General features: G+C 33.2%; 1 long non-coding RNA gene across 1 annotated transcript; it reads right to left on the bottom strand.

Annotated features, from left to right (window-relative positions):
• Positions 1 to 6,715: 6,715 nt before the first annotated feature.
• LOC128035975 (uncharacterized) lies at positions 6,716 to 8,061 on the bottom strand. Its single transcript, XR_008192672.1, has 2 exons — positions 7,297 to 8,061; positions 6,716 to 7,244 (listed from the first exon to the last, which is right to left on the bottom strand). It is a non-coding gene; the product is annotated as an uncharacterized LOC128035975 (long non-coding RNA).
• Between the last annotated feature and the right edge of the window lie 7,545 nt (positions 8,062 to 15,606).

Raw genomic sequence — 15,606 nt, 5'->3', positions numbered from 1 at the left:
GAGGTTAAGCAGAGCTTTTAATAATCATTGTGTGTTTCGATGAGGCGAGCAACATAAGTCACATATATGAAAGTGAAGTGGGGCCACTTCAAGGAGACTGTTGGGGCATAGTTCTCTAAAAATCTTATACAACCAGGAGATATTCACGGGTATATGAACATACCCATAAGAACTAAAACCTTACCAGGAAGGTAGTTGTGTGAGGTATATCATCGTTTACACAAACGGCAGAACAGTTCAAGGACATCACGTCTACTGATCAACTAGTAAAGTAAATATGCTTTCAAAAGGGAAGGTTTAAGGGTGGATACCTACCTATCCTATGCAACTATCAATCGTAGACTCTACCACCACATCGAGTCAATGTTTTCGATAAAAACTATCAATTTTCATTCATGTGGGGGATTGTTGGAAAATTTGCACTTTTATTAAACTTTGAGGCATATTCTCAATAGGTAAACGTGGAGAGTTAAATCATAATATTATGGTTTCATATTCTACTCCATGAGACCTTTACAATGGTATATCATATGCTCATCATGGTTGAGTGATGAATGAGAAATTGATGCTCAAAGTAAGCTACTTGGAAATATTTGTTGAGGAAAAGTAAAAGCTTAGATCTTACATTGGTTAAATACCAAGTGAGAGATGTGTATATATATGTGAACCCTCTTGAAAGGTAATTGAATAATTAAGCTTGAAACCCTATCTCGTGTGCAGGGGGTGCAGGTCCAAACCCGACGGGGTTGGGGCGCACCCACACGACGTGGGCGACGTGAAATGTCTGAACTAATCGGGCCCAAACAGGCTTGCGGATATTTAAGCCCAACACAAAATTATTTTTTCCTCAACAGACATAATTTGGTTATACAAGCACACTTATCTTATTTATTTGGTTCCATTCAATTTGATTTAATTTTTTAATCAAATTTATTCGTTAGCTCCTTAATGACAGATTTTGTGGAAATTTTCCAAAATTATATTTCTCTCAAAGTTATTATTTTTTTCTTTTAGTATTTCTCAAACATTTCAGTGATAGAAAAAGGCATCATTTGTTCGTTGATCGCTACAGAGTTGCTGCTATTTTGATCTTTATGTTGTTGTATCCTGGGAGACATTCGACCAATGATTTCTCCAAGTATCGTAGAAGCGACCAAATCTTTCTTAAGGAAACTGTGTTTCACATGCCTCAACGTTTCGTAAAATCTCTATTCTTCCTTTTTCTATTTCAACTTTTGTTACGGTTTTATTTGATTATTTGTATTTCACAAATTAAATATAAATTGTTCTATTTATATTTCATTATATATAAATATTTATTTATATTGATCTATTTTGTTTCGCTAACATGTTTTGTCTAACATGTATTAGGTAAAAATGTTCTTGATCAATTGGTCATTCGGATCTCACAAATCGGGAAGTGTAAGTGCGATTACACGTAAACTAGTTTGTTATTTCGACATAGTTGTTGGAAGGTTTTGGATTGATTAAATGAGGGGTTTTAATCAATATTATCTACTTATTTTCCAGTATATGATTGTTTTAGGTGCTAACCCGAATGCCCCAAATCAACTATAAAGCCAAAAAATGTTCACGCATGATCAAAACAGTGTAAGAAATCTAACCAGTTTGGATTCGTAAAATAGTAGTAATTTTGAAAATTGGTTTGAACCCATAAATGGGTGTTTAAGATCTGGTTAAGGGATGAATTCATGGAATTTATATTGATTTTTGAATTAGGTTCGTTTTAAGATTTATTAAGGAAAATCGGAAGATTTGCTAGTATGCTGTGAAAAAGCGAAAGATAAGGTGTGGGTCCTAAACTCATAAGCTTGTTTGAAATTGATAATTATCATGTTATATTTGATGAATGAGCTTGCTTGTTGGATTGGCTTAATAGCCAAATAATTATTTTTGCAAGTGGCCAAACCAAGTACGTTTCGAGCCCTAAAAGATTGATGTTTTAGCAAAGTTGCTAGTTTGACAGTGTGACTAGGTGATTGGGATTGTGATGCATGATTTGCTGAAATATTGAGTTTTTGCATGACATAATTGCATGAGATGTTTTCTATGATGTATATTGAAAAAGGTTGTTATACTTGCACGATAGAATTCGTAAAGTATGTGAAATTGAATGATATTGATAGACACCATCATAATGGTAATTTAAAAGTTGAAGCACGGCTTCCATTTACTGAAAGTATCTAATTTGGCCATAACGTCTAGGCTGGGTTTGGGAGGTTACAGGTATTGTTGTGCCCTTCCGATATGTCCATATCTCTTTTCCTTCCGTTAAAAATCTCAGGATCTCCTTCATGTTGACGTTTTTGAACTCCTTGAGATCTGTTTTATTTTTTTTCTTTTATTACCTTGAAAGCTTTGATACATTCCTATTCAAATATGAACGGTGTCTCCTTCTATAGTAATTGATTTAACGGCTTAGAGATATGAGCAAAATATTTGATAAATCTCCTATAAAACCCAGCATGACCCAGAAAATTTCTTACTCCCCGGACTGTTGTAGGATTTGGAAGGTTTTTAAGAACCTCAATCTTAACCTTGTCAACTTCCAAGCCCTTTCTTGATATTTGATGTCCTAAAACCAATCCTTCCTTGACCATGAAGTGACATTTTTCCCAGTTTAATACAAGGTTGGTTTCTCTATATCTCTATAAGACTTTTGTAAGATTATCCAAACATTTTTGAATTGAATCATCATATATTGAGAAATCATCCATAAATATGTCCAAGCCTTCTTCTAACATGTCAGGAAATAGTTATCATACGTCTCATAAAGGTTGCTGGGGCATTACAAAGCCCAAATGGCATTCTTCTGAAGCGTAAAAACCAAATGGCATGTGAAGGTAGTTTTCTCTTAGTCATCTAGATGTATTGGGATTTGATGGTATTTTCAATATCCATCGAGGAAATAATAATAACCATTTCCTACTAACCTATCAAGCATTTGATCAATGAAGGGAAGTGGGAAATGATCTTTTTTTTGTTGCATCATTTAACTTTCAATAATAGATGCATACTCTCCAACCAGTAACTGTTCTTGTTGGAATTAATTCATTCTTGTCATTTTCAACCACTACCAGCCCGCCTTTCTTTGGCATACACTGCATCGGACTAACCCATTCACTGTAAAAAATAGCATAAACAATTCTTGCATCTAACCACTTAAGTAATTCTTTTTTTTACCACTTCTTTCATAGTTAGATTAAGTCGGCGTTGTGCATCCACTACCAGTTTTTTTCCTTCTTCTAATCTAATCTTATGTTGACATAACGCAGGATTAATTCCCTTAATATTTCCATCCTATGGCTTTTTTGTTTGTCCTTAAAACACTTAATAGATTCTCTTCTTATTTTGAACTTAGACTAGTAGCCATAATTACCGGTAATGTATTTTGCTCTCCCAGGTATCTATATTTTAAGTGCTCCAGCAATGATTTTAAGTCTAATTCTGGAGGCTTAATAATGGGCGGTATCATTTTTGTTATGCTTAAAGAAATTTTCTCTGCTTGTCTTTTACTTTACCGCCACCAATCTAGCTAAATCATTGTCTGAGCATTCACTTGTTCACTATCATCTCATTTTTCTTCCTCTGATTCATATTCATGATCAACCAACTCTATTTTAGTGGTCTTTAGTTTATAGCACTATTGTTCCTCTATTTTTGTTTTTTTTCCATTTTCCCTACTTCTAATTCTCGATGTATTTCCCAGGAAAATTCCTTTTCTTCCATTACTTCCTTCCCGATTTTCTTCCAGATGCTTCCTCCAATCATGATACCAAACTTTTATCTATTCTGACTATCCAGCCCATCATAAAAATGATGAATTTGAATTGCAAAATGTAAGCCTCCACCCAGGAAAGATCTAACGTTGGTTTTAAATCTTTCCTAGGCTTGTCCCAATGTTTTAGTCATGTATTGTTTGAATTGAAATAGATTCTCATAAACACTAAGTACCTGAGTCATGGGGAGAGTCCGGCAAAGAAATAGTTGCACAAAATCAGTCCAAGTAGCAATAGTATCATGTGGAAGTGCATCTAACCATGCTTTTGTTTTTCTATCAAATGAGAACAGAATTAGTAATAGTTTGATAGTGTCCGATGGTACTCCAGTGTAAGCGACAGTACTACATATATATTCAAGTTGCTATAAAAAGACTATAGGATCTTCTGTTTTAGGATCATTAAATGCGACTTTGTTAGCAATCCACGTTAGTAAAGAAAGATGTAGCTCAAAGTGCGAGTTATAAATAATGGGACAAGTAATACTAGTTGGCAACCAATCTGTATCAAAAAATGTCCCTAGCGATTGCATCATGTTTCTTGGGTTTTGAAACTAAATGGAAATAAAGGAATGTTAGCAACCTAAGTATTTAAATTTTTTATCTATAATCTAAATATTTCCTAATTATTCTATTAGTATGAAAAAATTAAAACTAATATAGTGGCGTTGCCACTTCAGCAACGGCGCCAACAACTTAACCGCCTCCGGACATACCAACATCCAAAGTAGAAATCTTGCACAAAAGATGTGAAAAAGTGGTATCCGCAAGTATACGGGTCAGGTTGTAATATTTTTGCAATGGAGCAGGTAAGTACTCCAAGGATTATACCCAAGGGAGGCTAGCAATAAATAAATTCAAATCTAAGCATAAATAGATCTAATTAATATTCTTGTTGAATTATAGTAAGAGGAGTTAAAAGAAGGATTTTTAATAAACTATACTAATAATAAGGTCATAAAAGAAAATTAAATAATGAAAACCAAGAAATCAAATAAGAAAATATGTATCAAATCTGGGCATGGGTGATTAGCTCGCTTTGGTAATCTTAATCAACTACCATCTCAGGTTTCCTTGTTCAATCAACTAGTCAATACCCCAGCAAGATCTTCCGATACATCCACTACAGTACTAAGTCGACAAGAACTACTTACGATCTGACCTTATAGTCCAGACTGGTTCCCTTTATGGAATCCAACTAGCCTTTTCCCACCTAGACACGCTAATTTGTTCGTAGGAATTTGAATACAACATGGCTGACTCGACTTCCCAACTATACGCCAAACAAATCCAACCCAACTTGTACTTTTTGAATTGAAATTGAATTAAATTTAAGGGACGATTATGACTATCCTATATACCGGAGAGATAGCGAATACCATCTAGAAATTGAATTGAAATTGATTTAAATTTAAGGGATGATTGTAACTATCCCATATATATTTTTTTCAACAAATTTGAGACATAGTGAAATCTTTTTATGCGAAATGAGATGACAACCCAATCACCTCACCCCGGTTACTTAATTCGACATGTTTTTTTTCAACAAATTTGAGACATAGTCAAATCCTTTTACACGAAATGAGATGGCAACTCAAGCACCTCACCCTAGCTACTAAATTTGACATGTCCCTAATCAATTTATTTCTCCCTTCTCAAGGCAACTCGATTAGCGGAGTGTTACAAGTTTCGGTTCGTCACTCAAATCTTTTTACGCGAAATGAGATGACAACCCAAGCATCTCATTCGTGTCACTCAATTTGGTCACATTTTTGAATCTTCACTCTTAACTAAGCCATTAGCATATTTTTTTATTTTTTTAAATGAGTACTTTTATTAGGAAAGGTTAAAGAGTCATCAACCTTTATGTAGTGTTGACTTAGCTATAACATTTTCAACTCTACAAAATACTTGTCAACCAAAGTAAGCAATAGTTATTCATTAATTACCTAATTTATTTAAATAAACTAAGCATAGGAATTGAAAGTGCATTTTTGAAATGAATTAAGGAATAATCTTAGTATACTAATTAGTATATGCAAAGAAGAAATAGCATGGCATGCCCTCTACTTAGCCCACTTTTCCCTCAATGTGCAAATTAAAAGAATAACAAAAGATAAGGGTAAAGTGTACTCCCAGTGTATATTTAATGAGGTGGAGGATGGTGGAAGTGACCACTTTACAGTATTGTGATGATGCTTGAGATGTTGGCTTCTATTATTTCTAGGTGAGCCTCAATGTGATTTAGTCTCTCTTCCATAGCAGAAAGATACTACTGCTCTTGCTCTCTAGGAGCAAAATCATGTGTTCGTCAAAACACTCTATTGCTTCGAGTAGTTCGTGTACTTGAAGGAACAAAATAAAATGTAGCAGGGGTTTTAACAAGCAAACCCATAAAATCAAGACAATATTCATCTAAATGACCCATATTATAAGCATATGTTAGAGGTGAAAAATCAATTATGGATGGAAGAATGTTTGTAGCTAAATGTCTAATGTATGGGCCAAGTATAAGAGGTCGGTGGGCTCGAATTACAGCATGAAAACTACGTGTAAACCAATATCCTAAGTTGAACCTATAACCAGAATGCATAAACCATAGAAAAATTAATTCTATCTTAGTTAGGAAGGACGAAGAATCATTACATCCCGAATAATTAAAAGCAAGAAATCTATGAATATATCTTAGGGTTGGTTCATGCACTAGCAAGGCTTTAAAGGTCTTGGAATTGTAAGAATGACATATTGAGTTAGTCAAAGCTGAGTAAACTGAGTCGGCAATTATCTCGAGTCAAGTAATATGGTACGAGTCGGTCTGAACATCGTCAAGGTCAGTGAAACCCATGGCTTTGTTAAAATCTGAAATAGACGTACTAATTGTATTACCAGGCAATCTGAATCAAATTACGCTTGGGGTTTCAACAATCATAACCGTAATTTTATTGAAACTAAACGTTCCATAAAATTCATATACAAGCTCAAAAAAAGTAGCACGGTAAATATTCGCATACAATATCCAACCAATAGCATCGAAATAATTAAACACAGAATCACGTATCAAGGGTAAAGTAAAAGATATATTCACAAACAAGGATAAGATGATGTTGAATTTCCTTGTATCTCATACGGTGTCCCAAGGTTTTGAAATTCAAAAATCCCTGAAATCTCTTTTTTGGCGACATCATGTAGGTACGCCCTCGCTGCTCGCGCCTATTATTTCTTGGAGGTTGGTACACCTCTTCGGACGAACTGTTTGGCAGACACTACATATCAGCAGCCTCAATACTGTTGTTCGGGGTTAAATCTGGCTCTTCTCTTTGCTGGTGTGGTGGTTGCCGTCTAGAACGTGCAGTGGTTGACCTTGTTTGGCACAAAGGTGATTGCTCGTTTTGATTTGATGGTTCTGTGTCATTGTAATCTAAAGTGCAGGTTCCGTCTGAACGACCTATAAGATAGTAAGTAACGGAAAAATAGGTTGTAAATTTGGAACATTATACCTTATTTCGTCAGAAGCGTTCGAATGAACTTATAGGTCTTCCATTTCGATCGATGTCGAACTTCTTTGACGTTGGTGTTGACTCAGTCCAACAACATGTATTGATAGTGGTGAAGATGGTTCTGAGTCTTCGTCGTAAATGTCGATGACTGATAGTCCTGAAAGTTGGTTTCAACCTCGATAAAGAGAAATCGGGAACTCGTCGACCGATTGGTTTCTAGTGCAAACCATGGCCTACGTTCGGGATTAAAAAGTAAATGATGGTATCTATTTATAGTTGCTTATGATGGCGGCTTGCTACGACAAACGATGACAGTGGCTCACAACATTCGGGCGGTGGCGATGTGGGTCAAGACGGTGTTCGAAAGGTGGTGATCGTGGTTTTAGAAACGGCGACGTTTATGGAGGTTGTAGTGGGGGTTTAGGTTTTTTGGAGTTAAAGTGTGGTGGTTGGGGTTTGAAGAGGTGGCTTTTTTATGCGTGAAGGCTTGGTGGTGGAGAGACGCAAATGTTTGTCGTGCACGGAGAAAGGAAAGCGCAAACGGTGGTGTTTGGGGTCGGTTTGGTGCGATGGGGTGCAGCTAGTAGAAAAGGAGCGGCGAATTGACGCCGTGACGTGTTGGTTTGATATGGTGGGGGTGTTGAACAGCAACGTTAGCTAGCGGCGATGGCGGCAGCGTGGAGAATGGTAAAAGTTAGGGTTTTTAAAGTGAAAGTTTGGAAATGATGAAGATAAAAGGAAAAAGAAAAGGAAAAAAGAAATAAAATAAAATAAAATAAATGAGAATTTGGGGTGGGGTGGGGTGGGGTGGGGTGGGTGTTTTCATGGGGCAGATTTTTCTTTCTTTTTTTACCCGGTTTGGGCTATTTCTTTGGGCCCCTTTCTTCTTCTTTTTCCCTTTTTTTCTTTTTCCTTCTTTCTGGACCAGATTCAGCCTATTTGGTTTTTTATTCTTTTTCTCTCTTTTTTTTTTATTTTGAGTTAATTGGGCTTGGGGTTTTTTTTATTTGGGTTGGTTCTATTTGGGTTTGTTTTGGATTTCTTGTTTATTTTGTAGGTTATATGGATTGGGTTAGGTGTTGAATTGGTTTTGTGAAGAAAAATGGCAGCACTGAGTGCGATGTATCCATGCCACGACCGGGATCCAATTTTCGAAAAATGATAGCCTCCACCAACGTTCCTAGAAAATAACACATTAAAATAGATTAAATAACTATCTTATAATTTTTTTCAATAGAAATTAAAATAGGTTCAAAATTAAATAAATTAAAATAAATATGGTTGCCTCTCATAAAACGCTTTTGTTTATCGTCGTTAGCTCGACAACCTGAATATTTTTTCGTTCAACTCCTCAGAAAATAATTCCTCCACCACGTGTACTTGGAAATTCTTGTAAAATGATTTTAACCTTTGCGACTTTAAAACATTTTTTGGACTCCTCACTTTTAATTTCAACTGCACTATGAGGAAAAAATTGAGTAATAACAAAAGGACCAACCATTTGGTTCGAAGTTTACCTGCAAAAATTCTCAGTGTGGGATCGTAAAGTAACACTTTCTGATCAACTAAAAATTATTTGCGGAATGTTTTTTGGTCATGCAGCGCCTTAATTTTGTCTTTATAGATTTGGGTGTTTTCATATGCTTCATGCCAGATTTCTTCGAGCTCTTGAATGTTTAATCTTCGATAATCACCTGCAACATCCAACTCCATGTTACATTGCTTAACAGCCCAAAATGCCTTGTGTTCCAACTCCACTGGAAGGTGACACGATTTACCAAATACAAGTCGGTAACGGGACATGCCTATGGATCCCTTGTAAGCAGTACGATACGCCCACAATGTGTCATTTAATTGTAGGCTCCAGTCCTAGTCCGGTTTCACGGTCTTCTCTAGAATTGACTTTTTTTCACGGTTCGAAACTTCTACTTGACCATTTGTTTGTGGGTGATAAGTCGTGGCTACACGTTGGAAATGGTAAAAAAATAGAAACGAATGGGACTTGGGAAGCAATTAAGCCAAAAGTAAAAAAAAATGGAAAAAGAATGGCAGAATGCCTGTACTAGCTTTTACGTGAGAAATAAAAGAAAGAAAGCAATTTCATTCAATTTCTAATGTGTGTTTTCATGCCACCAACACTAAGTATTTATACACATTCCTCATGCTAAATTTAGCAAGATTTTTTTCCTAAAAATATCAACTAAAAATCATATTTAAACTATTTCAAAAATATGATTTTAATCAGTCAACCACTAATTCTTCAATTCTTCTATTTGTCCCTTCTCTTTAATTTTCATTCCAATTTAGCCCATTTTGTTTGATTTTGAATTTCGGCACTCCAATTTCATCCCTGATAAGAAAGACACAAGTTTAGTAGCATCGTATTCAAAAATTAGCCAAAAATAAATACATTAAAAGCACAAAATTAACTTGCTATCACAATGACCAACCCAAGATTTAGGTGAATCATACCATGATCGTCACAAGTGACTTAATTCAAAAACGGATTCAGAATTAATTCATCTTGGGTCCAGTCTAGTGTATCATTCTACCAATGTATACATTTATGCCTCTACTTGTAGAGTCAACTACTCCGATAGCCAAGACTAGCCATCTCCCCAATTGGAGTTGTAGACGACATAATAATCCTTCTCAGTATTTTAATCAAATGCTCACTTTGATTCTTTTACGAGATTACAGACTCATTTAGATTATCTACTGAAGTAAGTTGTCTTTCTCGCAATGTAAACGTTCTTACAATGCCACTTATCTTCAGTTTGAACTTAGACAATCAATGAGCTAATATTTATTTGTCCCAATTCCGTTATGCATGCAAAATATGAAAGATAAAAAATACAAAAGACATAATAGTGAAATGTGAAATTAAGTTTATTTATTTATTCATCATTCAAATAAATAGAAAACGGTTACACGTTTACTACAATAAGGGCACATTTCCCAACAATCCATAGTAGAAAAATCACCAAAGCTAACTGTAGAACGAAAATCATCATTTAAATACGAAAAAGATTATTTACTTCCACACATGTGGTTTTTGCAGCGTGTATTCATATACCAAACATCTAGCTCAATATTCGTTTCAACTTGAATTGCCATCAACAAGGTCTCTCCTTCATTGTTCTCAAAAAAATGTGATTGTTCATCCATGTCACTCGATAGCCTAGTAAAACATTCAAAACTATAATGACCAAACTTTTGACATTTGAAGCATTTTATCTTAGATTTATCAAAATCCCGTACTTTTTTTTTACTTTGGTCATCATTGATTTTGTTATTCTTGCTGCCATTTCTGTTTCCACCATCTCTACTACCTCGATCTCTTCTTCCTCTACCTATACCTTTACCTTTACCCCTTCTTTTAAAATTGGAAGAAGAAATAAAAGTAGAAGTCTTCAAAGCTTGTCCCTCAGAGGCTGAATTACAATTCATCTTCTACTCATGCACCAACAAAGAGCTTTGCAACTCATGAAGAGAAAATTCATCTATGTCTTTTAACTCTTCAATAGCACAAATGACATAATTATACTTCGGTATCATGGAGTGCAAAATCTTTTCTACTATGGTGACATATTCCATCTTCTCACTATGGAATCGCATCCTATTACAAATCTCTATGGTTCTAGCACAATGGTTCTAGCACAAAACTAAATACAAAAAAAATCCCCAACCATAATTGGTAATCCTTAATTTTTAGGGATGATTTATTTACCAAAAATATCTCAACACAAAATGCATTTGGATACATCATACAAAACTCCCCGGATGTTTAAACCAAGGTAGCTAGTACCGTACCGATAGAAGTACTATTTTTCTCTTGATACTGGTACATACTAATATCAGCGTGCTTCAGTGTATTGTTTTAGGTTTATCATTGTTTTTAAATATTTTTCAATATGCATATTTATACTCTAATTTTTAGTTTCTTGATAAATTATATATACATTTAAATATTTTTCACATATATATTTATAATCTAATTTTAGTTTCTTCATAAATTATATATTATTTTGGTTAAAAAGTAAATATATTATATATATATATATGCAAATATATCTAAGATATATTCATATAAATATATTTATATCTAAATATAAGTTTTAAAATTATTAATTAAGTTAAATAATTCAGCTTGATAATTTTCACTTTAAATGTAATTTTGGATAACTAAAAATGGCTAAGAAAAAAATTAATTGGTTTAAAGTGCCAAAATTTTGTACCAACCGATACAGGTTGCTACAAGCTAGTATTGCTTGAAAAGTCGAAATATACTAAAATGGTCAAAATGTAACTCCTCAAAAATTGATCTGATAAATTCTATCATAAGTATCTATTTTGGTAGTTAGAAATTTTAGTTTTTTCTAGGTCTTGAGTTCAAATTTTTATGTGAGCAAATGGAAATATTTTATGTTTTGTGAAATTAAGGATGAGTTTAGATTTAATTTAAACTCTCTAAATGAATATCTGTTTAGTGTGGATATAGATTGTTGTTCTTATTTTTAGGTGAATATATCTTAGGTAGTTATTCTTTTTGTTTCAAAAATAAATAATAATAAAATTAAATATTTTATTTTCCTCACGTTCTTGTTTTGTTTGCTTTGGTTCCCTCATTCCCCACTTACACCGCCTTCCTTCTCCCCTGTTCTTGTTTTCAATTTGACTTTTCTTTGCTTATTGTTTTTTCTTTCCTTTTTCTTTCTTTCCCCTATTTTGCATAGGTTTTGCTTTATACACGGCCGTGTGACAGGTCGTGAGCGAATTATTAAGCCACACGGTCTGGATCAATTGGGCCATGTGGGCCCACAATTTTGAATTTTTTCTTAGGGTCGTAAATATCGTTAAATCGATCATATGCCTTCTATAGGGTTGGTATGTTATTAATTAAGCTATAAAACACGACTTCTGACCATTTGTTAGTGTAAATTTGATATAAATATGCATGTTTGAAATGATAGAAGATAGGTAAAATCTATACTATGTCTTGTATGGTCTCAAAAATGTTATATATGTTCTGAATCTGTCATTATAAGAATGTACATCGTAAGCATATCTGGTATCTGTTAGCTTTGCATTTGCATCTGGAAGAAGTGTGGGCAGTTTGATTATCTATCGTAACTGGTGGCACAGCCACATTTATTTTTGTACATTGCGATAATTGGCCTATTGATTTAACAGCTAAGATGCAGTTATTCTAAAAAGTTTCATACCAACACTAAGTGATGTGTAGGGTTGGATGGGTGTTTCATACCCCCATAAGGTGTGTTGGGATGGTCGGAGTTGGTGTATCGGGGATAGGGGTAAGATTATAATTTTGCATCTGTACTATTCTGTTATGTTCAACTTTTGATATATTTGTCTGATTAATTTATGTTGTTTAAATTATATGTTACACACTAAGTTACAAAAACTCACTCTCTGATTGTTTGTCACTTTCAGGTAACGTTCAAGCTTAGGCGGGTCGGTGCGACGGGAGCTCGGTTATAATAATCCTTTCGTAAATTTAGGGTCTGTTTGATTGAAGGAATTGATTTTTCGTAAAATCATTTCCAACTTTTCCAGCGTTTGATTGGCGGAAAACATTTTCCATTTGGAAAATGAACTTCAAAACAAGGGAAAATGGGTTACATTTTAGGGAAAATGTCTTACCCTTTCAATTTCCGTAAGACATTTTCCGTGCTCTCCTCTCTATCGCCTCCTTCATTCCTTCCTTCATTTCGGTAGAAATTTGCTTCATTTATCAATTTTCCAAGAACTTGTTTTTTAATTATTCAATACTTGTTTTTTAACACAATTACAAATAATTTATTTGATATTAATTTTTTCAATTTATAACGATTAATATTGTAGCTTAATAATTGAGTATTATTATAAATAAATCATTGCAATATATGTAAAAATAATTTAAAATATAAAATTTATTAATATATATCAATATATGTAAAAACAATTTTTTGAAAAATATTTCGAAATCATAAACAAATAGAAAATATTTTACACAGATTCAATCAAACACTAGAAAATATTTTCCAGTAAATCATTTTACAGAAAAGTAAAACATTTTCTCGAAATCATTTTACGGAAAATATTTTACTGGCAATCAAACAGATTGAGAGTTTTGTAAATTTTGGACTGTTTGAACTATTTTGGTTTTGACCTTTATTTCTGTTTTTCGCATGATGTGGTTTTAATGTTTTATCGATAACGTTTATTTTTTTTTTTGCAAAACAATTAATTTAAAAAAAAACCGTGGTTTCCAAAATTCAACTTTCTAAGAATTTCCATTGCAAAGTTATACATTTTTAGAAAAAATGTAAACAAACAACGTTTTCAATAAAACAACTAAATAAGATATGCTTTCAAATAAATCGGGATTTTTGTGTAAAAAGAGTTTACGATATTTTACAAAACATAAAAATTTGGGATTTTCAATTGATTTACAATAACATCTCCACATCTGGTCATAGCATATAGGCTGGGTTTGGGGTGTTACACAAAACGCACTAAAATTTTGACCGGGTACTAGTTTAGGATTGAATGCTATGTACCAACCGATACGATATTGACTACCATGGTTCAAACGGTTGGTTCAGTTGATACCCGAATCGAACTACTATTAATCGAATTAATCAAAATTTTAAAACCTTTAAACTATTAACCGAATCGATTTTTAAAAAAAAAAAAACTATTAATTGACCAAAATAATTTAGGTTATCCGGGCGGTTAATCGAATTAACCAAAATTTTTATATTTTTTTCTTTTGTTCAAATAAGTTTGAAATATGAAAAAAAAATCCATAGCAATGTTCTTTTTCTTTGTTTTTAATTTAAAAAAAAAAAAGTAAAAACAACGAATAACACTAACAACATTAAATTAAAATCATAATAACAAACACTACATTAAAAACATAGCCAGTGTTAATGATGAAGATTCGAAGAAGATGGTCAACACTCAAGCATCACCTTAGCTACCTTACAGACTTTGTTTTGACAAAGAAAAAAAAAACTTAAGTTGCCTAAAAGCTTTTCACAAACTATTTGTTAGGTTACTAGTGTGACAAGGCTAGAACTTTAGTCTGACAAACCACGTGGCCTTAAGAGATATCTTTACTTTAAATCTGCTTAAGACAACTTATCTCTTGAAAGTGAGAATTCTCAAGGGAAATTCTCTAAGCCACCGAAATAAAACGGAAGTAACTTGGAAAGACACTTCAAATCTGCCCAAGTCAACCTATCTCTTGAAAGTGAGAATTCTCAAGGGAAATTCTCTAAGGCACCGAAATAAAGCGGAAGTAACTCGGAAAGGCAAAAGGGATTGAAACAAATAGAAAAGCCACAAGAGAATAATATCACACTAATGATTACAAATGAAAGGGGAGATTCTATTTATAGTTGAGTTTCCCCAAATCCAATAGTACAGATCGAATTATATTAATGGCTAATATTAGTTCTCATCTACAATTTACTAAAGTGTTTACACTTTAACCAATATCCAAGTAGATGGATCTTGAGCCTTTTCCAAACAATGGATTAGTCCTATTGGCCCAAATGATCCCAAGGGAACACGAAGGATTTGAAATATGCACATCAGTTGTAGACTCCTTTGCACAGCACGTGACACTAATTAAGGCTTCTTCTTCTTCTTTTTTTCCCTTTTTTTTAATTTAAATATATATAAATCTATTAAGTTTTAAGCTTATTATAATAATTTGTATAATTTATTAAATTTTATGTTATACTTTAATTTTTATATTTTTAGGCTTACAGAATATATTGGGCCTATTTAATATATTGGGTCTATAATATTTCATTATTAATAATTACATTAATAGATTAATTTAATTAATTACTCAATTTCAATTTAATTAAGTATTAACAGAAATTTAAAAAAATTCTTAACCGACTTCCGACTAAATTAAATTCGATGATTAACCAGTTAACCAAACTAATTTGATTTAGTGAATTAATTCAATTAAAACTGAATTATATATATCCCTATCCCCAACTACAGTCGTAATGCTGCGAAAACAACAGCAAACAAAATTATACCCTTTTTTCCTCTTCCTCTACAATGCAATTCCACCTGTCCACACTGTCGAATTCATAAGATAAGGGTACCAATCAAGTAAATTTATCACACACAATATACTCTGTACCTACATATCTACAACATGACAGGTACTGAAAATGAAAATTCTTAAAAAGTTGTAAAATTATTCATTAAAATGGTAAAATTGTTAATTTAAATTATTTTTAAGAATTTTACAATTAATTTTATAATTTTAATTAACATTTT

The sequence above is a fragment of the Gossypium raimondii genome, chromosome 13 (assembly GCF_025698545.1).
Source record: "Gossypium raimondii isolate GPD5lz chromosome 13, ASM2569854v1, whole genome shotgun sequence".
NCBI lineage: Eukaryota > Viridiplantae > Streptophyta > Magnoliopsida > Malvales > Malvaceae > Gossypium > Gossypium raimondii.
Note: the sequence above shows the minus strand (reverse complement) of the source record. Positions and strands in the feature narration are given on the sequence as shown.